Below are 23662 nucleotides of genomic sequence, written 5' to 3' on the forward strand. Positions count from 1 at the left end.
ATTGCGTCTTTAACCCCTTTGGTAATTTTGAGAGTAGATTAGGAAAATTCTCGTTTAATGATATAAGGAGGGGCAGTAGCGTGCGTACACATACGTATTTCGCAGGTCTGACAAGCGAAAGCAATTATGGGCATGTTTTAAAAATTGTTGAAAATGGACAACATTTTGTGTTGGTTTGAGAGTATCTATTTCCATTATAACAAAAATAGCCCATAACGATTTGGACGATCAGATTTGCAAATATTTTTTTTTAATTGAGCTTTTATATAGAGCAATATCCACTAAAAGTGCTCAAAGCGCTTTACAAGGGGTCCTTGCCCAACAGCAACACTTAACATTTAGGACGGGACATGACGCCTGTTAGGCGATATTACATTTTTTTTCGGACAGAGACGACGCAGTTAACGGCCAGGTACTCGTTTTACACCTGAGTGCGGTGAGAGAAAGTTAGTAAAGAGCCTTTTCCAAGAAATTAACTATGCGTCGAGCGAGGCTCAAACCCAGGACCTTCCGGTCCGAAAGCGAGTGTCATACCACTAGACCACATAGGCACAATTGTTATTGGCTTCAATTTATTTTTTTTTGACAACGGGTTAAACAAAGCGCTTTACAATGGACTCCCCCCCCCCCCCCTTCAACTCCCTATCCAACAGCAAAACGTAACATTTAGGAAGAAATAATGATGCCTGTTAGGTGATGTCACAATGTTTTTTTCAGACAGAAACAACGTTTTGAACGACCTGGTACTCATTTTACACCTGTGTGCGGTGACAGACCATGAGTAAAAAGCTTTTTCCGAGGACTCTATCAATTATGCGCCGCTCACAGCGGGACTCGAACCCAAGACCTTCCGGTCCCAAAGCGAGTGCCATGCCACAAGACCACATAGTTGTACCGTTTTGAGGGGATGAATTGCATTTAAAAATAAATAATAGAATAATAATAATAAAAAATAAAACGGAACCAAATTGATAAAAGGAACTAAATTACACAGAACCCAATATTTAAGTAGGTTTATAACACACGGCTGATAATAAACACCGGCAAAATTTGAGCAAATAACAGGCGAGCCAAGATCAAAGGAAAGGGATTCACCAAAGTAACTGGCTCGGTGTCTATTTCCGATAGTCTGGAATGCGAGGGGGAGATAAGTCAGACTACTTATGTGCCAGTTCAGACCCCCAGTACATCTGTGTAGAATAACATTTTGGACGTCAGGTGTTCATTACTTATTTATTTTTGGTCACGTGGTGCACCTCTCCAGGGGTCGGGGACCTCAGAAAAAAGCGTATTATCTAAATTTGTCTTTCTAAAATTGGGAAAGCTTCTATTTTCTACTCACTTCATCTCTTGTTGTTCTTACATTACACGAGTAGCTTCTAATAAAAGAAGATGTATCAAATGATTAGCAAGGCTAATAACTATTTACTGTTTTTATTTCGTTTTACCATCACCTTGAACCAAAAGTAAAATTTTAATTAATTATTATAGTTGGTTGATGAACTGCATACCCCGGAATTGTTTTTTTTTTTTTTTAAGTTTTTATTTTAGCATTTATATAGAGCTATATCTACACACTTTGCTCACAGCGCTTTACAAGGGGTCCCAAGCCAACAGCAACAATTAACATATAGGACGAGATATGACGCCAGTTAGGCGATATTACAATTTTTTTTCGACAGAGACAACATTGTTAACCTAGGTGCATTGAGGGAATGTGAGTAAAAAGCCTTTTCAAAGGACTAAACTATTTGTCGCTCAGAGCAGTTCTCGTATCCAGGACATTCTGATTCAAAGGCGCAGTCAGACCAATAGACCACTTATTTTTGGTCACGTGGTGCATCTCTCCAGGGGTTAGGGACCTCCGAAAAAAGGGTGTCTTTCTAAAATTGGGAAAGCTTCTTACATTACGCGTAGCTTCTAATACAAGATGTATCCAATGATTAGCAATGGTATTATCTAGTTACTGTATTTATTTCGTTTTACCGTCACCTTGAACCAATCAAAGTATAGCACAATATCCACTAAAAGTGCTCAAAGCGCGTTACAAGGGGTCCCTGCCCAACAGCAACATTTAACGTTTAGGACGGGACATGACGCCTTTAGGCGATGTTACAATTTTTTCGGACAGATACACCGTTGTTAACGGCCAGGTACTCATTTTACACCCGAGTACAGTGAGAGAATGTGAGTAAAGAACCTTCTCCAAAGAATCAACCATGCGCCGAGCGAGGCTCAAACCCAGGACCTTCCGATCCTAAAGCGAGTGTCAGTCATACCACTAGACCACTAAGCCGTACAAATATCGATCGATGGAAATGAACCTCATTTTGGTCCAAACTTTGAAACCTGGGACCTCCATGATGAATCAGAGTTGAGACTTTTAGACAAGATGAGGGTCACTGTAAAAATACATTATCACTACTAGGGGGACATAAATTAAATTAAATAAATTAAGCTCTTATATAGCGCAATATCCACTAAATGTGCTCAAAGCGCTTTACAAGGGGTCCCTGGTCAACAGCAACACTTGACATGTAGGACGAGAAATGCCGCCTTTTAGACGATATTACAATTTTCGGACAAAGACAACGCTGTTAACGGCCAGGTACTCATTTTACACCTGAGTGTGGTGAGAGAATGTGAGTAAAGAGCCTTTTCCAATGACTCAACTATGCGCCGAGCGAGGCTCGAACCCAGAACCTTCCGATCCGAAAGCGAGTGTCATACCACTATACCACATCCCGGAGTAGGAGTACGGCAGAGGAGGAAAAGTGTTCTCAAAAGAAATAAGGGTTGAATGGAACCGTGCCATTTTAATCGATATGATTATGATGTAGATCAGAAGAAAAAAAAATCCTGATATCACACGGGATCGATCTTTGTCCTTTTGCATGTAAAAAAATTAATTAAAAAATTGAGCTTTTATATAGAGCAATATCCACTAAACGTGCTCAAAGCGCCTTAGAAGTGATCCATGAACAAAAGCAACACGTAACATGTAGGAAGAGACATGATGCCTACTAAGCGATATTACAATTTTTTTCCGAGGTAAACTGAGGGAGAGTACTCTATACACTGAGCTATCCGGACCACTTTCTCAAGATAGACAAATTCTCTTTTAGAATGAATAAAATTTTATGTTTTTTAAAAATTGTATACCTATGTATTATGGATTAGAAAAGATAAAGTGAGTAAATTTGACTCATATATAAGGGGACAACATAAAATAAACAACGTTTCGGCCCTTTGCCTTCGTCACAATGTTACACAAAATCACATTTGTCAAATGTGGAAACAGTGTAAATGTATGGAGCGGGTGTTGGATGTGAAAGCAAGAATCTATGTATTCACCGTTCTAAACTGAATGCATGTCTTTAAATAAATGTAAATGTCTTTAAATAGCGATCACCTTTATCTTTTCACGCGGAAAGACGAGGTAACTCAACCATACTCTAGAAAAACCGATATATTAAAATTTGGTCAGAAATCTTGACCTTCAAATATCAATCGATTTAAATGACCCTCATCTTGGCAAAAAAAAAAACTTCTCAAACCTGAGACTTTGCGAAGTCCCAGGTTTGAGAGTTTTTTTGTTTGCCAAGACGAGGGTCACTTAAATCGATCGATATTTGAAGGACAAGTTTTCTGGCCAAATTTTACAATATGGGGTTTCCCGGAGTACGGCAGAGGAGGAAAAGTCTTCTCATAAGAAATAAGGGTTGAATGGAACCGTGTCATTTTAATCGATATGATTATGATGATGACGAAAATGATGATAATGATGATGACGATGAGGATGATGATGATGATGATGAAGATGAAGATGATGCTGAAGATGATGCTGAAGATGATGCTGTTGCTGCTGCTGCTGCTGCTGCTGATGATGATGATGATGATGATGATGATGATGATGATGATGATGATGATGAAATAAGAATAAAAAGGCCAATAATGACAGAAGTAGTAGAAGTAGTAGTAGTAGTAGTAGTAGTAGTAGTAGTAGTAGTAGTAGTAGTAGTAGTAGTAGTAGCAGTAGTACTAGTAGTAGTAGTAATAGTAGTAGTAGTAGTAGTAGTAGTAGTAGTAGTAGTAGTAGTAGTTGTTGTTGTTGTTGTAGTAGTAGTAGTAGTAGTAGTAGTAGTAGTAGTAGTAGTAGTAGTAGTAGTAGTTGTTGTTGTAGTAGTAGTAGTAGTAGTAGTAGTAGTTGTTGTTGTTGTTAGTAGTAGTAGTAGTAGTAGTAGTAGTAGTAGTAGTAGTAGTAGTAGTTGTTGTGTTGTTGTTGTTTGTTGTATGTAGTAGTAGTAGTAGTAGTAGTAGTAGTAGTTAGTAGTAGTAGTAGTAGTAGTAATAGTATTATTGTAATAGTAGTCGTAGGAGTAGGAATAGTGGTAGTGGTATCAATAGTAGTAGTAGTAGTAGTAGTAGTAGTAGTAGTAGTAGTAGTAGTAGTAGTAGTAGTAGTAGTAGTAGTTGTTGTTGTTGTTGTTGTTGTTGTTGTTGTTGTAGTAGTAGTAGTAGTAGTTGTTGTTGTTGTAGTAGTAGTAGTAGTAGTAGTAGTAGTAGTAGTAGTAGTAGTAGTAGTAGTAGTTCTAGCAGTGGTAGTAGTAGTAGTAGTAGTAGTAGTTGTTGTTGTAGCAGTAGTAGTAGTAGTAGTAGTAGTAGTAGTAGTAGTATTAGTAGTAGTTGTTGTTGTAGCAGTAGTAGTAGTAGTAGTAGTAGTTGTTGTTGTTGTAGTAGTAGTAGTAGTAGTAGTAGTAGTAGTAGTAGTAGTAGTAGTAGTAGTAGTAGTAGTAGTAGTAGTAGTAGTAGTAGTAGTAGTAGTAGTAGTAGTAATAGTATTATTGTAATAGTAGTCGTAGGAGTAGGAATAGTGGTAGTGGTATCAATAGTAGTAGTAGTAGTAGTAGTAGTAGTAGTAGTAGTAGTAGTAGTAGTAGTAGTAGTTGTTGTTGTTGTTGTTGTTGTTGTTGTAGTAGTAGTAGTAGTAGTTGTAGTAGTAGTAGTAGTAGTAGTAGTAGTAGTAGTAGTAGTAGTAGTAGTAGTAGTAGTAGTAGTAGTAGTAGTAGTAGATGCAGCAGTAGTGATGGATGGTGGTAGTGGCGGTGGTGATGGCGGCGTAGATAGATAGATAGATAGATAGATAGATAGATAGATAGATAGATAGATAGATAGATAGATAGATAGATAGATAGAGATGGATGGATAGATGGATGGATGGGTGGATATCGAAGGATTGATGGATGGATGGGTGGTTAAGTGGGTTGATGGATGGATGGATAGATATATAGATAGATAGATAGATAGATAGATATATATATATATATATATATATATATATATATAGAGAGAGAGAGAGAGAGAGAGAGAGAGAGAGAGAGAGATAGAGAGATAGCGAGATATATAGACAGACAGATAGACAGATAGATAGATATATAGATAGATAGATAGATAAATGGATAGATAGATAGATAGATAGATAGATAGATAGATAGATAGATAGATAGATAGATAGATAGATAGATAGATAGATAGATAGATAGATGGATAGATAGATAGATATATAGATATATAGAGAGAGTGAGAGAGATAGAGAGATAGCGAGATAGATAGACAAACAGACAGATAGATAAATATATAGATAGATAGATAGATAGATAGATAGATAGATAGATAGATAGAGAGAGAGAGAGAGAGTGAGAGAGATAGAGAGATAGCGAGATATATAGACAAACAGACAGATAGATAGATAGATAGATAGATAGATAGATAGATAGATAGATATATAGATAGATAGATAGATAGATAGATAGATAGATAGATAGATAGATAGATAGATAGATAGATAGATAGATAGATAGACAGATAGTAATAAAAGATAGATAGATGGATAGATAGACAGGAAGACAGACATACAGATAGATACATAGATAGATATATATATATTGACAGACAAATAGAGAGATTGATTGATTGATAGATGGATGGAATGATTAATGGGTGGACGTATAGACAACAAAGAGACAAACAAACAGACAAACAAACCGACGTTAGGAAGGGAGGTAAGTAATGAGATAGGCAGGTTGCCAGATAGGCAGACATGGAAGTATGTTAGTAGATCGGGAGGTAAATAGATTTTACTTATTAAAGCGAATTTTATCTAATTTAACTAAATGCTATAGCTCACAAGTATCGTAATATACTCACATTATGTTCCTGTGATTTCTGACGGTTCTTTTGTCGTTCCCTACGTACCAGGTGACGGGGTCAAGGTCGTTCCCCTTGACGTCATCGTCACTGTCATCATAAAGGCTCCAATCTTCATTATATCATCAACCATTATTTTCATCTTTATCCAAATCGTTAAGTCGGGTCTTCACACAGTATCTTCAAGTTATACTCCATGGTTGAATTGTAAAGTTGTACACGGCAATGGTAAATTTCAATCACAGAATGACAAAATGATTTTGCCTTAGAAATAATAATATATCTATGCAAATCAGCAGTTGGTGGTTGGAACTATTTTTTAAAATTCCTTTCTTCGTGTGTGACTTCGAACCTAATCCCCCCCCAAAAAAAGAGAAACACACAAAATATTCAAATCAAGAACTATAATATTTCCAATCTCTTATTGCAAGCTTCTGTCATGTTTCGGAATTCATGTGATAATTGTGTTTTATTTCTCCGTAAAGACGTCTATATTTATCTAACAATAATATAAACAGGAACCTTGATAAAAAGAAAAATGAAAAACAAATGATTATTTCATAAATGACTGAATTGCTATAGTAACATAAAAATGGAAGTATAGTAATAAATTTCAACTTTATCTCCTTTTTTTCTTTCTTTTTTTTTTTTTTCTTTTGGTCTTGTTTGCGGTCAAATCTGGTGACTTCGGTTTAAGGGGTTTTGCTAAGACGAGGGTCTTTTTGATCAATATATTATTATATATAATTTGAAGGACGAGTTTTCTGGCCAAATTTTAAAATACGTTTTCCATCGTGCGGCAGATATGAAGTAATAAATGTTGTCGAGCGATTGTAAAAGATAGAATGTGCTATGGCATTGTACTGTGGTTACCTCTATAATAATAATAATAATAATAATAATAATAATAATAATAATAATAATAATAATAATAATAACAATAAAATAATAATAAATAATAAATATAATATAATAAATAATAATAATAAATAATAATAATAATAATAATAATAATAATAATAATAATAATAATAATAATAATAATAATAATAATAATAATAATAATAATGGATTATCTCTAAATATAACGGGAAAAACTGCTTTGCTTTTAACCAGTTTTCAATTACTGCGGATAAATTAAGTGTGACAAAAATAATGAAATAATTGACTTTAATAAAATCTGACGAACTAACCATACTCCAAAAAAAATAAAAAGACTTCACACGACTTGAATTATCCGAAATCCCTTCCCCAAGCGATCTTGCGCGCGGAATGTCACGAGACACCTTCTAGCCTCGTGATTGGATGCTCACTAGTTTCTGCTTTCTTGCGCGCCGTGCGTCGTCGCCATCGAGTGTATAATTAGGTAGAATTATGCGTATTTTGTTTCTCTGCTTCCTTTTTTTTTTTTCTTCTTTGACTTCAATCTTCAAACGGATACAAGATACTAATGATCGTGCCTCGCTTCCGCTTAAGATCAAAACACTTTGGTTATACTTGGTGATATTCGGCAAAGCTGAAAGAAACGCACAAGAGATGCCTTGTCATTGATACGTGGAGATCGATGGATCAAAAGTCCCTTTGATATCAGTCGATATTTATTACACACGTTCGTGTACGTGTGTGTGTCTGTGTTTGTGTGTGTATGTGTGTGAGTGTGTTCTTGGATCAAAAGAAATGAGGAGCGGCGGACGGGTACACACATGCAGGTCTGACATTCGAACCAGAATATAGGCCTAGTTTAACATTGTTGTAATGGATAATATTTTGCGTCGTTTCTTTTTTTTTTTTTAGATTTCCATTACATAATGAATTGGGCTATCAGACCTGCAAATAGTGTGCACGTCGGGAGCAGTCAGGTAGCACAAACTTAGAAAAATAGGAGTGGGAACACAACCATTCCACTATGATTTGAACTCGTTGTCCAATGACGTGGAATAATGTAAATCTTACTGCTCGAAGCTAGAAGAAATAAATAAAAATGTGAAATTGAATGTAAGCTTCAATCTAATATACGAAAACAAATAAAATGGACGTTTCGGGTTTCCCCTTTATCAACAAAACAAGATAAAGGGGAAACTCGAAACGTCCATTTTATCTGTTTTCGTATATTAAATTGAAGCTTACATTCAATTTCACATTGTTATTTAATGACGTGAAATAGAAAATTGAAAACAAACTCAAAACTTGAATGGAAATTCAACCTCACTTTGAATTTTTTTTTAATTCGTCAATTGTAGTCAAATTGAAATTTTACAGAAATTGACCAATTCTTTTCGGCTTTTTCCTAGATAGCTAGATACGCGAATACATTAATGTGCACCTTTTTTGTTCTTGGGGGTGGGGGGAAGAGAAAAAAATGTGTGACGTCAAAAAAAACTGATTCCAATCTCAATGGAATTGTAAAACCAGTCTTCAGAAGGACTGGATACAAACCATGTGTAATTGATTTTCTGTTTTCAGATTGATGGCCTCTTATTTTCTAGTCTAAATATATGCTGGTCGTTAATAAAGATCATCCATCCTCGCTCTTTTTCTATCCCATAATCCCAAGAATCTGCGTATATACATCCTGCTACTAAAATAGGCATGTCATCGTATGATTCAATATGTAGCCTATTCAATTCATTATTTTTGCTCCGAAGGACTGATTCCAATGATTTTGGAACCGGAAAAGTAGAAGGTGTGATCACGGCTTTATAACCTATCACTATGATGGTAATAGTATTACAATTTGTTCAAGAAAATGAATTTCTGTCTGTTTGATTAAAGAAAATAACTCTAATTTTTAATTGGCCTTTTTTAAAAAGCACAATGATTCATCATTGAACATGCCAATATCTAGACATGAATAGAACACTGAAAAAGTAAGTGTGAAGAGACAGTGCCGGACAAGGCAGAGAGAAAAAGTAAGGGGGGAAAATATCCCTGCCTCGAGGCTGGTTGAATTTTTGAGAGGGTTTTTTTTTTTTTCTTGTATTTTTCTCTCTGTCCTTGCCTGGGACTGTTTCATACACATTTTTCCAGATTTTTATTTCACACCAGTGCCTGCTCCCTAATTTGTCACATCTGGACATGCAGTTCCAAACAAATTTGTGACCCGCACCTCAAAATTGTATTGTTTCGGCGTGCCAAAAAAAAAAAAACAAAAAAAAAAAAAGAAATTGAACGATATATGTTTTTAAAAAAGGTGAAATCTTGGCTTTTCGCTGTCATTGAATCTATATTCATTCTTTTTAATAAAACACTTAACGCAAGGGGTCCCAGTGGCTCAGTTGGTATAGCATTCGGTTCACACGCAAAGTGACCGAGATCGATCCCGAGAGAAGTCGATATTTTGTTTTCTGACCCCTTTGTTCACCCAGCTGTGATTGGGGAGGTGGACCTGTTCGATCTGGCGGAAAGTACTGTGAGGTAAATAAATAAAATAAATTTAATTAAATTCCCTTTATTCGTCCCATGGGGGAAATTTGTCTCCAAGGGAAAACTGGAATAACCCTAGTGTCAGCCGCAGGGCAGCGCCGCAAATTGAGCTAGGGTGAGGTGACTTGCTGAAGGCCACACAGGGCAGCGGCAGGTGATCGAACTCGGTACTTTACGGGTACGACGCAAAGACTGTATCGCTGAGCCGCACTGCTCCCAGACTAACATCCTAACCGTAGGAATTACTATGGTCCGTTACATGATGGAAACTGGGCAAAATCTGGCTCCATGGGCCTAATCGTAGACATCGTTAACTTATAATAGTATGCGCTTGGCCAAGAAGCTCATAACATTTCCATCCGGAAGTATAACGGATCAACACACAAAGCTGTGTGTATCCATGAATATTGATAGTCTGCTTAATACAGTTCAGTGAGCATTACTCATAAACGCGGATGGCAAAAAATAATAACAAAGACCTGAGTGACGTCATCTTCGAACTATCTGTAGCCTGACAATGACCAAAAAATGACGTCAAAATGCCAGTCTTTGGCCACAAAAGAAAACAAAATCGTGAATTGTATTCAATAGTTCAACCAATGGGGCCATTTGTTTCCATGAGCACTACTAACGACAACTCACTAGGCGGTGCAAAAAAAAAAAATAATAATAATGACGTCAAAATGCCAGTCTTTTTGGGTTTCAGTGTCAGGCTATAACTTAACGATGGCTACGCGAAAACTCACTAGGCGGTGCAAAAAAGAAATAATGACGTCAAAATGCCAGTCTTTTTGGGTTTCAGTGTCAGGCTATAACTTAACGATGGCTACGCGAAAACTCACTAGGCGGTGCAAAAAAGAAATAATGACGTCAAAATGCCAGTCTTTTTGGGTTTCAGTGTCAGGCTATAACTTAACGATGGCTACGGCCTAATGGCTCTGAAGAACTACTTGAACTTAGCACGAGTCTTTTTTTTTTTTCAACTTTAAATTTAAGATAAATCGTAATTAACTGCCGTACTCCAGAAAACCATGTTTTTAAAAAAAAATCGCCGGATAACTCGTCCTTCAAATATCGATCGATATGACCCTCATCTTGGCACAAACTCAAACCTGGGACTTCTCGAAGTTCCATGTTTGAGAGTTTTGTTTTTTCCAATATGAGGATCATTTACATCGATCCATATCTATTGAAGGACGAGTTTTCTGGCCAAATTTTAAAACATAAGTTTTTCCAAAGTAAGGCATTACTAATAATATTATATTATTTGTCCCTATAAACAAGACTTAATACGCTTCAACAGTCGTAACGTCATTTTATTCGTAATGACGCATGGTAACTTAGTAACTGGCTCTAAACTATCGGAACTATGGCGGACGCCCTTATGAAATATTTCTCCGACGAGCATAAATGCGTATCCAGAGGGGGAAAAAAACATTATAAAATCTGATCATGTTTTGACTTTTACACATTCTGATCACAAGACATATGAAAAGTTCCTGCCAGCATGAAGAATAAAAAGTACCGATTTTCTTTGTTTAAGAATCACGATGGCTGCCGTTGCTGGGCGACATGACATCAGACTATTGAATCCAATTCTACCTTATCTTCTACTCTTCTTATCGTATCTTCTAAAGCGCTAACTAGGATAAGATAATATCCTTTCAGTGCCTTCATGACATGATATTGAAACAATCGTCATACATCACAATCGTATTTTATTATGACAAACATTAATCATAATATTCGTATCTTAATGAATTCAATTATTTTTCGATCCTTTCTTTAATCGGTTGACAGAACTAATGTTATAAATATTTTTATTTTTGTTTGTGTTGCTGGTTTGTTTGTTTGTTTGTTTGTTTTTGTATTTTTGTTATTTTTTGTTTTTGTTTTTTGTTTTTGTTTTGTTGTTTTGTTGTTTTGTTTTTTTTTTGTATGGTTTGTTTTGTTTTGTTTTGTTTTGTTTTTTTTTTGGGAGGTTTTTTGGGGGTATTTTGGGGGGGGGGGATTTTTGGGGGGTTTTTTGTTCTTTGTTTCATTTAAATCGAATGCCATTCCAATTATAACTAATTGACGTTACTCAGCCATTTGTTATTGTTTTTAGACAGCAATTTTGGTGATTAGTTCCCTTGTAAAGCGCTTTGAGCACGTTTAGTGGATATTGCGCTATATAAAAGCTCAAGTTTTAAACTATAGCAATCAGAATATAAACGTTAAAAGGTTACACGTGGATTTGAATGTTGATACGTAAAATCCGACTGGCTGATGTTGTGACTATTTTACCTAATAGCATCAATACGATGAACTCAGGAATTTAGTTTAAATTTTCTAGTTTTACACCTTGAAATAATACAAATTTTAGATTTTTTATCACCTCTTGTAAAATGACAATGGCATTTTAATTCTACATTATAGTGGGGTTGTTTTGTTTTGTTTTGTTTTTTTCCTCACTACTGAATCCAGTCTTTAACTTGAAAGCCGCGGATTTAGTTTCAGATGCACTGGTATCCAAAGACTTGCTTGTTTGTCGAGATATTCAATGCCCACACTCAGAAAAGCCACAATCAAAGGGACACACACTTCTTGCTAGGCGTCCTCTGTCTTTTTTGATCTTTTGATGATCAAAGCTCGCAAGAATAAAGAACGCGCACATATCTGAAGCATCTTGTTATAGGGAGAGCTCAAAACGTTTTGCAACAAACGATTTTTTTGAATAAATAATCAACACTTTTTGTAAATACTCTGTTAAACAGAGGTTAATTAAACAAATCATTTTTCTAACAATTTTTCTTTTTTAGCCGTAGAGAAATAAACACCTGACAAAATATGAATGGTTGAAGTTTTGAGCTCAGATCAAGCCTTTATAATATGAATCTGAGAATACATAGGTTAATATTGATGGCAATTCTGGCGTATTAAGGAAAAAACACGTATTTTAAATTTTGGCCAGAAAACTCCTCCTTCAAATATCGATAGATTAAAATGTAAGATCTTGTCAAAAACTCTCAGGACTGCCGTCGTGAAGTGCCAGATTTGAGAGTTTTTGACAAGATGAGGGTTATTTTAATCGACGATATAAATTTGAAGGATGAGTTTTCTGGCCAAAATTCTAAATACGTATTTATTTATTTTTAAGCATACGGCAGAATTGACAAGACATTGGCAGTTGAACAATAAAAATATTTGTAAAATATAAACAATTGTTTGGTAGAATCTTACGTGTGGATAAATAAACTGACATCAGAACAGATGTGGATAGTATGATGTATTCAATAATGAGTCGATATAGAGGTACTCCACTGTAATCCAAGGAATGAATTGTCTAAATTAACATTAAATAATCTATAAAACAAAAAATTGAAACTCATACTGGACTTATAAATCAATTTGTTAGTTTGATAGAACTTATGTAATTCAGCGAGAGGCGGGAAAAATGTAATTTATATGAGTTTCAATGATATTATAATTCAAATTCGCAAACATAAGACACTTGTGATAGTAAATTAAATATTTCTAATCCCAATTACGTGAATGTGCCAGATTTATCGAGCAAATAATATGTCGGACTCATGGAAATGAAAAAATAAAAAAGTTTAATTTTGGGCTTGAAAACTCGTAATTCAAATATTGATCGATTAAAATGACCCTCATCTTGTCAAAGATTCTCAAACCTGAGACTTCTTCGAATTATCTGGCCAAATTTTTGTTTTTGTTAATTTTGTTTAGCATGTATTTTCTTTTCTTTTTTTAGAATACGCAGTAATGAGAATATGAACAAGAGGTTGACTGTACCACGCAACAAACAGGATCTAAAATTGCCTATTTTACAGGTAAAAGTCGTTGACTTAAAGAGATCTGATTAGTATGGTTGTAAAAGACAGCATCAAAGTATATAATATGCCACCTGAAACATGAAACAGAACTGATGAAGGAAGGAATGGAAGAGAGCGACGAGTTGAGGCAGGGCCGTAGAAAAGCAGTGTGGTAAGTTCGCAGACACCATCATCACAACGCCGTTTGTGTTAGCGTTTCCGTTTGACGCTCTTTGCCCACCGCCGCGCTGTCATCGACGTTGCTGCCGCCGTCGCTAAGTGCGCCGTGGTTTGCCGTTGTTTATCAATGAATGGAATAATTCCCCTTACTCCGCCGCTACCTTTGATGTTGAAATTAGACAATAGATAATCAATTTACTTTTTAAAAATAATACGTAGGTACCTATGTGGTCTAGTTGTTTGACACTCGCTTTCGAATCGGGAGGTCCTGGGTTCGAGCCTCGCTCGGCGCATAGTTGAGTCCTTGGTGTTGCTGTTAGCCAGGGACCCCCTGTAAAGTGTAAAGCGCTTTGAGCACGTTTAGTGTATATTGCGCTATATATAAAAACAAGCTCAAAGCTCAAGTTGTTGGTATATTTACACTTAGCTTGATTAATCAATTTCTGTCATTGTATCTTATTATAGACTTTAAAAATCATGCGTTGTTTCCTGTTCTTCTAAGCTGCTCATGTTAGATACTCCTGGAACCTTGAATCACCAATCATTCCATCTATCTTTGCGTCACCTGTTACCGCTGATCGAGCATCCTTGCCTTTTTTTTTTTTTTTTTTTTTTTGTTTGTTTGTCTGTTGTTGTTGTTTTTTGTTGGGTTTTTTTTCTTTTTGTTTTTTTTTTTTTTGGTTTATGTTTATTGTTGTTGTTTTCGGGGTTTTTTGTTGGGTTTTTTTTTTTGTTGTTTTTTTTTTTTTTGGGGGGGGGGTTGTTTTTTTGTTTTGTTTTTGTTTTGGTTTTTTTTTTGTTATGTTCTTTTTTTCTTGTTGTTTTTGTGTTTTGTTTTATTATCAATTTTTCTTGGTTTATTTTTGGGGTTTGTCTTTTGTTTTTGTTTGTTTTTGTTTTTTGTTTTTGGGTAGGGGGGAGGAGTTGTTTGTTCTTGTTTTGTTTTTGTTTTTTGGGGGTTTTTTGGGGTTTTTTTAAAGGGGAGTTGTTTAGTGCTTTTTGTTTTTTTTGTTTTGTTTTGATTTGTTTTGTTTGTTTTTTTTGTTTTTTTTTTTGTTTGTTTTGTTTTGGTTTTTTTTTTAATAAAGCATTAACGCTTAGTTTATCGGCATATAAGCCAATAGTTGACAAAAAAAACCTTAATTTTAAAAAGTAAGCTGTGTAACATCAAACTGTCCATTCCTGCAAATAAGCATGCAAAATTTGCAATTTGCAGAATTATTCTTGTGTTCCGTTTACGAAAGATGTTTTGATAGGGCAAAGTATTGGCTTTTAGCTGCTTCAATTTTACGTGATTGCGTGTTTCGCACGTGCACTTATTGGCAAATATGTATGTAGGGCCCACACGTCGGTGTTTCGGTTTTGTTTGTTTTTTGTTTGTTTGTTTGTTTGTTTGTTTGTTTGTTCGTTGTTGTTGTTTTTTAAAATTGTTTTTTGTTTTGTTTTTTGTTTGTTTTGTCATCTTTTTTTTGTTTCGTTTTGTTTTGTTTTTGGTTTTGGGTTGTTTTTTTTGTTTGTTTGTTTGTTTTGTTTGTTTTGTTTTTTTTTTTTGGGGGGGGGGTTGTTGGGTTGTTGTTTATTTTTCCTTCTTGAGTTGTTTTTTTTTTGTTTTTTTCTTGTTGTTGTTTTGTTTTGTTTTTTTGTTGTTCTTGGTTTTTGTTTTGTTGTAAATTTCTATGGAGAGTTGGGGTTGTTTTTTTTTTGGTTACTTTTTATTGCTTGTTTTTTTTTTTTTTTTGTTTTTTTTTTTTGTTTTGTTTTGTTTTTGTTTTTTTTTTCGGGGGGGGGGGGTATGTTTCGTTATTGTTCTTTGTTTGTTTTGTTTTTGATTTTTAGTTTTTGGTTTCTTTTATTTGTTTTTGTTTTTTTGTTTTGTTTTTTTGTTTTTTTGTTGTTTTTTTTTGGGGGGAGGGGGGGTTGTTGTTTTTATGTTGGGTTGGGGAGAGTTTTTCTTTTCTTTTTTTTTTTTTTTTGTTTTGTTTTTGTATTTTGTTTTTTTTTGAGAGGGGGTTAAACTTGTATTTGTGTGTATACGGTGTGTTTGTGTGTACGAGTGTGTTGTATTTTTTCATTTTTAATTTGTGACATGAGAATGAGAGCAAAAAAAAAATTGCGAATATTATGTCAACCTTAGTTATCTAAACAAATTGCTATTTTCAAAAGCTATGGTATTGTCTAGGATTGGCATTTAAAATGCCTAAATGGCAACCCTTGTTGAATGTCTTGATCTCAGCAAGCTCGACAGGTCCAAAAATTTGAAGGGGGACAAGGGAAAACAACACCCTCTTTCGACCTCTTGACAGAACAGCGACATTGGACGTGACCGGAGTCTCTCTGATCTTAAAACCAGCCGACAACATCAAAGCGAAATCACCGCCTTTCTGTTCATGGCTAAGCTTGCGACGGAAGTTCAGAGGACAAAATTCGTATTTGTGGGAACGAGAGAGGGAAGAAAGATTTGTTATCTCTTCAAGTTGACGTCTTCGTCGTCGTCTTCTTCGTCGCAGATGATGATTATTATTATTATTATTATTATTATTATTATTATTATTATTATTATTATTATTATTATTATTATTATATTATTATTATTATTATTGTTGTTGTTGTTGTTGTTGTTGTTGTTATTATTATTATTATTATTAATATCATTATTATTATTATTATCATTGTTGTTATTGTTGTTATTATTATTTTATTATTATGATTATTATGATAATTATTATTACTATTATTATTATTATTATTATTATCATTATTATCATCATCATCATCATCATCATCATCGTCAACATCATCAAAATAGAAGTAGCAAGTCTACATACCTATCCTGTCTCCATAGCTTTATAAAGCGAATTGTATCTTATCTTGCAGGGGATGTCTTGTTGTTTAAATAAATGGCTGAAATCAACCATTAAAACCTGGCATATGAAAATAGAATTGGTATTTCCCACCGTGTATCTCAGTGTGCATTGTTCTACCCAGTAATTAATTGGTCTTATGTCAGAACTAAAGGTAGATGCGACCATTGTATACACAAAATGCCTTCTGTCAATGCCTTCTGCTGACGACAAATCTTGTGATATAATTTAACCAGTTAAACGCTGTGCGCTGGAAAGATACGTAACTAACAATTTGGCCAGAAAAATGGCCCTTCAATCATCCATCGATGTAAATAACCTCATTATTAAAGAAAAGAAAAACCCAAAAAAACTGTCAAACCTGGGACCTCACGAGGTCCAAAGCGGAAGTTGTGCGGCTATGTGGTCTAGTGGTATGACACTCGCTTTCGGATCGGAAGGTCCTGGGTTCTCTCACCGTACTCAGTTGTAAAATGAGTACCTAGCGTTGTCTCTGTCCGAAGAAAAAAATTGTTATATCGCCTAAAAGGCGTCATGTCCCGTCCTACATGTTAAATGTTGCTGTTGGCCAGGGACCCCTTGTAAAGCGCTTTGAGCACGTTTAGTGGATATTTTGCTCTATATAAAAGCTCAATTTTTTTTTTTTTAAGTTTGACTCTGCCATACCTCTGTTTCGAAGATTTATTTCACTGGCTGCATGTTGAGAAAAAGGTCAAATTCAAAGTTTGTGCCCTAGTTTATCGCTTTCTGGAACGCACTGCTCCTCCTTCCCTACCTTAGAGTACTCCTTTCCTTAAAAACATTTTTCGATAACCCACCCTTTGCGTTCCTCCAATGATACCACCCGTTAGGCTTACCCCACGCATTCGTACGAAGGTCGGAACAAGGCTATGTGGTCTAGTGGTATGACACTCGCTTTCGGATCGGAAGGTCCTGGATTCGAGCCTCGCTCGGCGCATAGTTGAGTCCTTGGAGACATTGTCTCACCGTACTCAGATGTAAAGTGAGTACATGACCATTAACAGCGTTGTCTCTATCCGAAAAAAAAATGTAATTTCGCCTAACAGGCGTCATGTCCCGTCCTTCATGTTAAATGTTGCTGTTGGCCAGGGGCACCTTGTAAAGCGCTTTGAGCACGTTTAGTGGATATTGCGCTATATAAAAAAGCTCCAAAAAAAAAAAAAACAATTCTCTCATTTTGGTCCGTCTGTGTGGAATACCATACAACAGAGCATCCGGAAGTCTAAATTATTGTCGGTGTTCAAGATACATCTTGAAAACTTTTCTTTTTGTTATGCTATGTATTAATTTCTTTAAATTTATTGTGTGTTGATGTATTGCCTCAAGAGCATCATGGTTGAGAATACTGTGCACCCTACCGTTCATCATCATTATTATTATTATTATTATTATTATTATTATTATTATTATTATTATTATTATTATTATTATTATTATTATTATTATTATCATCATCATCATCATCATTATTATTATCATCATCATCATCATCATCATCATTATTATTATTATTATTATTATTATTATTATTATTATTATTATTATTAGTAGTAGTAGTAGTAGTAGTATTATTTGTCTGCTTTATCGAACACTGTTTCATGCACAGCTTTGTCTGGTTTATCAAATACTGTTTCTTACACAGCTTTGTCTGGTTTATCAAATACTGTTTCTTACACAGATTTGTCTGGTTTATCAAATACTTTTTCTTACACAACTTTGTCTGGTTTATCAAATACTGTTTCATACACAGCGTTGTCTGGTTTATCAAATACTTTTTCTTACACAACTTTGTCTGGTTTATCAAATACTGTTTCATACACAACTTTGTCTGGTTTATCAAACACTGTTTCATACACACCTTTATCTACTTTATCTGCCACTGTTTCATGCACAACTTTGTCTACTTTATCTGACACTGCTCCATACACTGCCTGCTTCATCTAGCTAACACTGTTTCATGCACATCTTGTCTACTTTATCTGCCACTGTTTCATGCACATCTTGTTTACTTTATCTGCCACTGTTTCATGCACATCTTGTCTACTTTATCTGCCACTGTTTCATGCACAACTTTGTCTACTTTATCTGACACTGTTCCATACACTGCCTGCTTCATCTAGCTAACACTGTTTCATGCACATCTTGTCTGGTTTATCAAATACTGTTTCATACACACCTTCATCTACTTAATCTGACACTGTTCCATACACTGCCTGCTTCATCCAACACTGTTTCATGCACATCTTTTGTCTACTTTATCTGACACTGTTCAATACAATGCTTTGCTTTATCTGACATTGTTTCATACACACGGACCTCTTCAGATTATTGCACCTGGTCGAACGCAATTTATTGTATCCCACGTGAAATGTCGGTAGCTGAAATTTGAAATCTCAATCAACAAATTTATTATACCTGTTTTGCTTTGACGAAATATTTCGTTTTGTTTTCTCAGCGAATCGTTTCCCCCTGATAACTTTAGCAAAGGGTTCACATTCCCGAAAACAATGAACTTCAGTTCCATGGTACAAGAGCCCTACAACGGTTTTGTCGAATTAACAACAGACTCCCAATTTCTCTATGAAACGGTTCCCCATTTCCACAACTCGTAACATGAAACAGGTAGTCTTGCAGACTGACATTTGAAATCCTTTGATAATAATAGCCACTATTCAGCTCGACTGTGATTGATCTCGGTAACTTTTCCACACTTCTAATCATCTTTCCCTTTGATCTTCTCGCCCTCGAATCAGTTAGCCAGTTAAGTCCGTTATGTGGAAAAACTCGTATTTAAAAATTTGGCCATAAAACTGGTCCTTCAAATATCGATCGATTTAAATGACTCTCATCTTGGCAAAAACTTTCAAACATGGGACTTCGCATGCTAAAAGTGTTTTTGCCAAGATGAGAGTCATTTAAAATGATCGATGTTTGAAGGGCGAGTTTTATGGCCAAATTTTTAAATACGACTTTTTCCACAGTATGGAAGTTTACTGATTAAATTAAAAGCCATTGAAATGACACTGACAGCCCTTGAACAGGGTCTGCCGGTCACGTTTCCATTGTGTTATTGTATCATTGTTGATCAGTAATGCAGGTTTGTGAGACAAGAAAAAGAAACAAGAAAATTTTTAATATCTGGCTTTGAATTTCTCAACATTATAGAATTTTTTATTTAAATCGTTATACAATGAAATTACACACACACACACACACACACACACACACACACACACATACACAAAGAGAGAGAGGGGGAGAGAGACAGACAGACAGAGTGTGTGTGTATGTGTGTGCTAGATAGAGAGAGATAAAGGGAAAGAGAGAGAGAGAGAGAGAGAGAGAGAGAGAGAGAGAGGGAGAGAGAGAGAGAGAATGTGTGTGTGTGTACATACATATGTATGTGTCTCTCTTGTGTATGTATGTATGTATGTATGTATGTATGTATGTATGTATGTATGTATGTATGTATGTAAGTATGTGTGTGTGTGAGAGAGAGAGAGAGAGAGAGAGAGAGAGAGAGAGAGAGAGAGAGAGAGGAGGAAGATACGAAAAAAGACGGAGAACATAGAGAAAGAAAGACGCGTTTTTTAAAGACCCGAAATCATAAAAGTTTGAGTGGGGGGAGGGGGGGGGGGGGGGGAGGGTTAATATACAAAGGAAATCTGTAGAGTGTTGCTTTTTCCTAAAATTCTGTAGGAAATTTACAGGAATTATAAATAAATAAAAATGATATATCAAAATATATCTAGAAGCATGTAAATTACTTCTTGATATGTACTAGACATTCGAAGTTGTATGGGACGACCACCTTCTATTCCAAACCAAAAAATGACGTAAACGCGTTTTAGAATGACCACAAATATATATATCAATCTATCTGTCTATCTGTCTGTCTATCTATCTGTCTATCTATATTCTTTTAACTCTCTCGTTCTCACTATATCCCTTAAACCCTATCTCTCTCTCTCTCTCTCTCTCTCTCTCTCTCTCTCTCTCTCTCTCTCTCTCTCTCTCTCTCTCTCTCTCTCTCTCAAAGCATAGATTATGTTCCTGATAATCGCCGTAATGGTCTATTAATATATCTATCTATCTATCTATCTATCTATCTATCTATCTGAACTCTCTATCTATATTATATGAACCTTTCTATTTATCTATTTATCTATCTATCTCTCTATCTATCTATCTATCTATATATCTATCCATCTATCTACCTATTTATCTATCTACCTAACTAGCTAGCCATTTCATTCTCTTTTTCTAATTCGCCATATCCCCTGTTTTTTACCCTTTATCACCTCAATCCCTCTCATCTTTTCCTTCTTTTATTTCAATTCCTTTAACCTTCATTCTAACTAACTTCCTTTTATTTTCTCTGTGATCGTTTTACAAAAGCTTATAATGGTTCAACACAGAGGCCAGGAACCCGCCTCTCGCCTTTGACACTTAACGCCCTGTGATTATAGAATAATTTTTCATCCTCTCCAGGAACAGATTTTTACAAAGGATTCATTCAGATCAAAGGCATTGTACTGTCGTATTCTGAAATAAATAAACGCGTATTTAAAATTTTGGCCAGAAAACTCCTCCTCTAAAAATCGATCGATTAAAATTAATCTCATCTTAGCAACAACAACAAAAAAGCTCTCAAACCTGGGGCTTCGCGGAGTCCCAGGTTTGGGAGTTTTTTGACAAGGTGGGAGTCATTTTAATCGATCGATATTTGATGGACGAGATTTCTGACCAAAATTTAAAAAACGTGTTCTTTTTTTTTCATAGTTTGGCAGTGTAGCTCCTGGTCATTTCCGTGTTCACATCTTCCTAAAGAAGGAAAAATTAATTTTGTGATTATTTCTTTCTTTTTGAGAAATAGCTTAGAAGCAGACGTTATTTTTTTTAACCCAGTGGAAAAAAAAAAGAAATGTAAAACTTGTTTCCCCAACATGAATCTAACAACAGAAAATAAAGCAGACAAAAGCAAAACAAGAAGTTTGAAAGAAAGGTGTTTTATCTTAAGTAACAAAAGAAACGAAACAAGAGAGAGAGAGAGAGAGAGAGAGAGAGAGAGAGAGAGAGAGAGAGAGAGAGAGAGAGAGAGAGAGAGAGAGAGAGAAAGGCTTATAAAAAAAGAAAAAAGGGAAATGAGTGGTAACATGATATTATTAAACTAAGAGGGATTATTTTGTTTAGTTTTTTTTTACAAGTTGATAGTATGGTGATTCCCATCAATCAGTCAATGTTTTTTATTGCCAAACAATTCAAAACAAGAATCGGATTTTTTGAATGAAAAATATTGTTATGTTTAAATGTGACCCCTCGCCTCAAAACGGTATTATGTCGGACTTATTAAGATGCTGAAAATTGAATTTTTTTTCCAGAAATATCCGACTTGCAATGAGTTTGTATGTTTTATTTAAGAGAATGAATATAGTATCTTATAATGCTAAATAGCAAAAATTAAAATTTTTGACCAGTTTAGCTTTAATTGGGCTTTTTAGTATCTGATTCATCCCGACAGAATTGTTTTTGGACAATTGGTTACAAATGCGGTGGGTACTGGTTGAAATAAAAATGAAATGCGCTAAATGTATATAAACCCTTCCAGGTTCATTTCAAGTGAATAGATATTTCCGGATGTTTGAAAATGTGTCGATTCATGTCCAATTTATCAAAATTATATCATTCACTTGAGACTCGCACGACATACAGTTATTTGCAGGTGTGATAACCCATTCCTTTTGGGCTCATTGTTGTAATAGATTTCTCAAAAAATAACCCAAAATATTTTCCATTACAACAATGTTAAACTAGGCCCATAAATGGGTTCAGATGTCAGACCTGTATATATGTACACGGACCCGTACATTCTTCACATTCATAAGATTATTTATCTGATAATATTGTTAAATTAAATGATTTTCAACAACTATGTTAAATGGCTTTTATCTCGAATGATGAGTGTTTGACTGAATTGTGACCTGAATCGCCAACAATGGCAATCACAATTAAAAAAAAAAAAAAAACACGCCCTTTCGCAACGGCACCTTAAGACCTCGGCGCCTAGACATTCCATGAATGAATAATATAGAGAATACATCAAACAGGATGTCTGATGTCGACAGGAATCACCCATGTTGTCCAAGTGAACAAATTGGGGGCTAATAATCTTGCCCAAGGAAAAAAAAAAAGAGAGTGCCTGAAGCGGGGCTAGAATACGGACCTTCCGGATCACTGTAAATGCCTTAACCAATCGGTCACTTCGCAACCCCTCCCCCCCCCCTCCCACGACCCCCTACCCCCCTCCCACCACCCCCTACCCCCCCCCTACCCCCCCCCCCCTTTTTTCTCTCTCTCTCTCTCTCTCTCTCTCTCTCTCTCTCTCTCTCTCTCTCTCTCTCTCTCTCTCTCTCTCTCTCTCTCTCTCTCTCTCTCTCTCTCCCGCCGTGATCACGATTACTTTTCTGAAAACAGAAATTACCAGATTTATTGATTGGAAACTTCTTAATGTTCTTATTGAACTCAGAATAAGGCTTGCCTTCTAATGGTTCTCACACAACTTACTATGTTATGACGATCGAACCAGGACGCAAACTGATCGCCGCAATCGTGTACGGTAGCGAACCCGCCCGAAAGCTTCGTCACAGCTCACCGTTCAACTAGATTCTCTGCGGTTTCGGGCTCTTGACCACACGCAATGTGCCGTTCTATAAATGGCTCTCTACACGCTTCATAGCTCACACTATCATGTTATGACGATCGACCCAATCAGCAAATTCTTCACCGCATTCGTGCACCGTCGCAAACCCGCCCGGAAGCTTCGTCACAACAGACCGTTCAACTAGATGCTCTGCGGTTTCGGGTTCTATCCCACATCGGATACATGTTGGACAGGTGGAAAGGCCCCACTGACATGATGAAGCGATTTTGCCGTCAGGCAGGTTCTCGACCGCCACGATGGCGAAATCATTCGGACACCGGTTTGGGTCGCCATAAATTTAGTCGCACATATCCGGGCGGGCTGTTCAAGGCATCCGCATCTAGTCTAGCGCGGTGTTGTGACGAGACTACTGGGCGGGTTCACGACTGTACGCAAGTGCGGCAACGATTTCGCTGCCTGGATAGATCACCATAGCATTGTAATGTGAGACCATT

General features: G+C 35.8%; 1 protein-coding gene across 3 annotated transcripts in view; it reads right to left on the minus strand.

Annotated features, from left to right (window-relative positions):
- Window positions 1–13645, minus strand: part of LOC144967287 (palmitoleoyl-protein carboxylesterase notum1-like) — a 69130-nt gene extending 55485 nt beyond the window's left edge. Inside the window, exons 1-2 of one of the 3 annotated variants that reach the window (XM_078904342.1) lie at window positions 13538–13645; window positions 6208–6559 (exon numbers count right to left, since the gene is read on the minus strand). The gene's annotated coding sequence lies outside the window, so the exon portion shown is untranslated. Of the gene's footprint in view, window positions 1–6207; window positions 6730–13425 lie in introns of all 3 variants that reach the window. The other 2 variants (XM_078904340.1, XM_078904341.1) reach the window with 2 other exon arrangements.
- Between the last annotated feature and the right edge of the window lie 10017 nt (window positions 13646–23662).

This window comes from Berghia stephanieae, chromosome 3 (assembly GCF_034508935.2).
Source record: "Berghia stephanieae isolate SIO BIC M18660-M18661 chromosome 3, UCSD_Bste_1.3, whole genome shotgun sequence".
Lineage (NCBI taxonomy): Eukaryota > Metazoa > Mollusca > Gastropoda > Nudibranchia > Aeolidiidae > Berghia > Berghia stephanieae.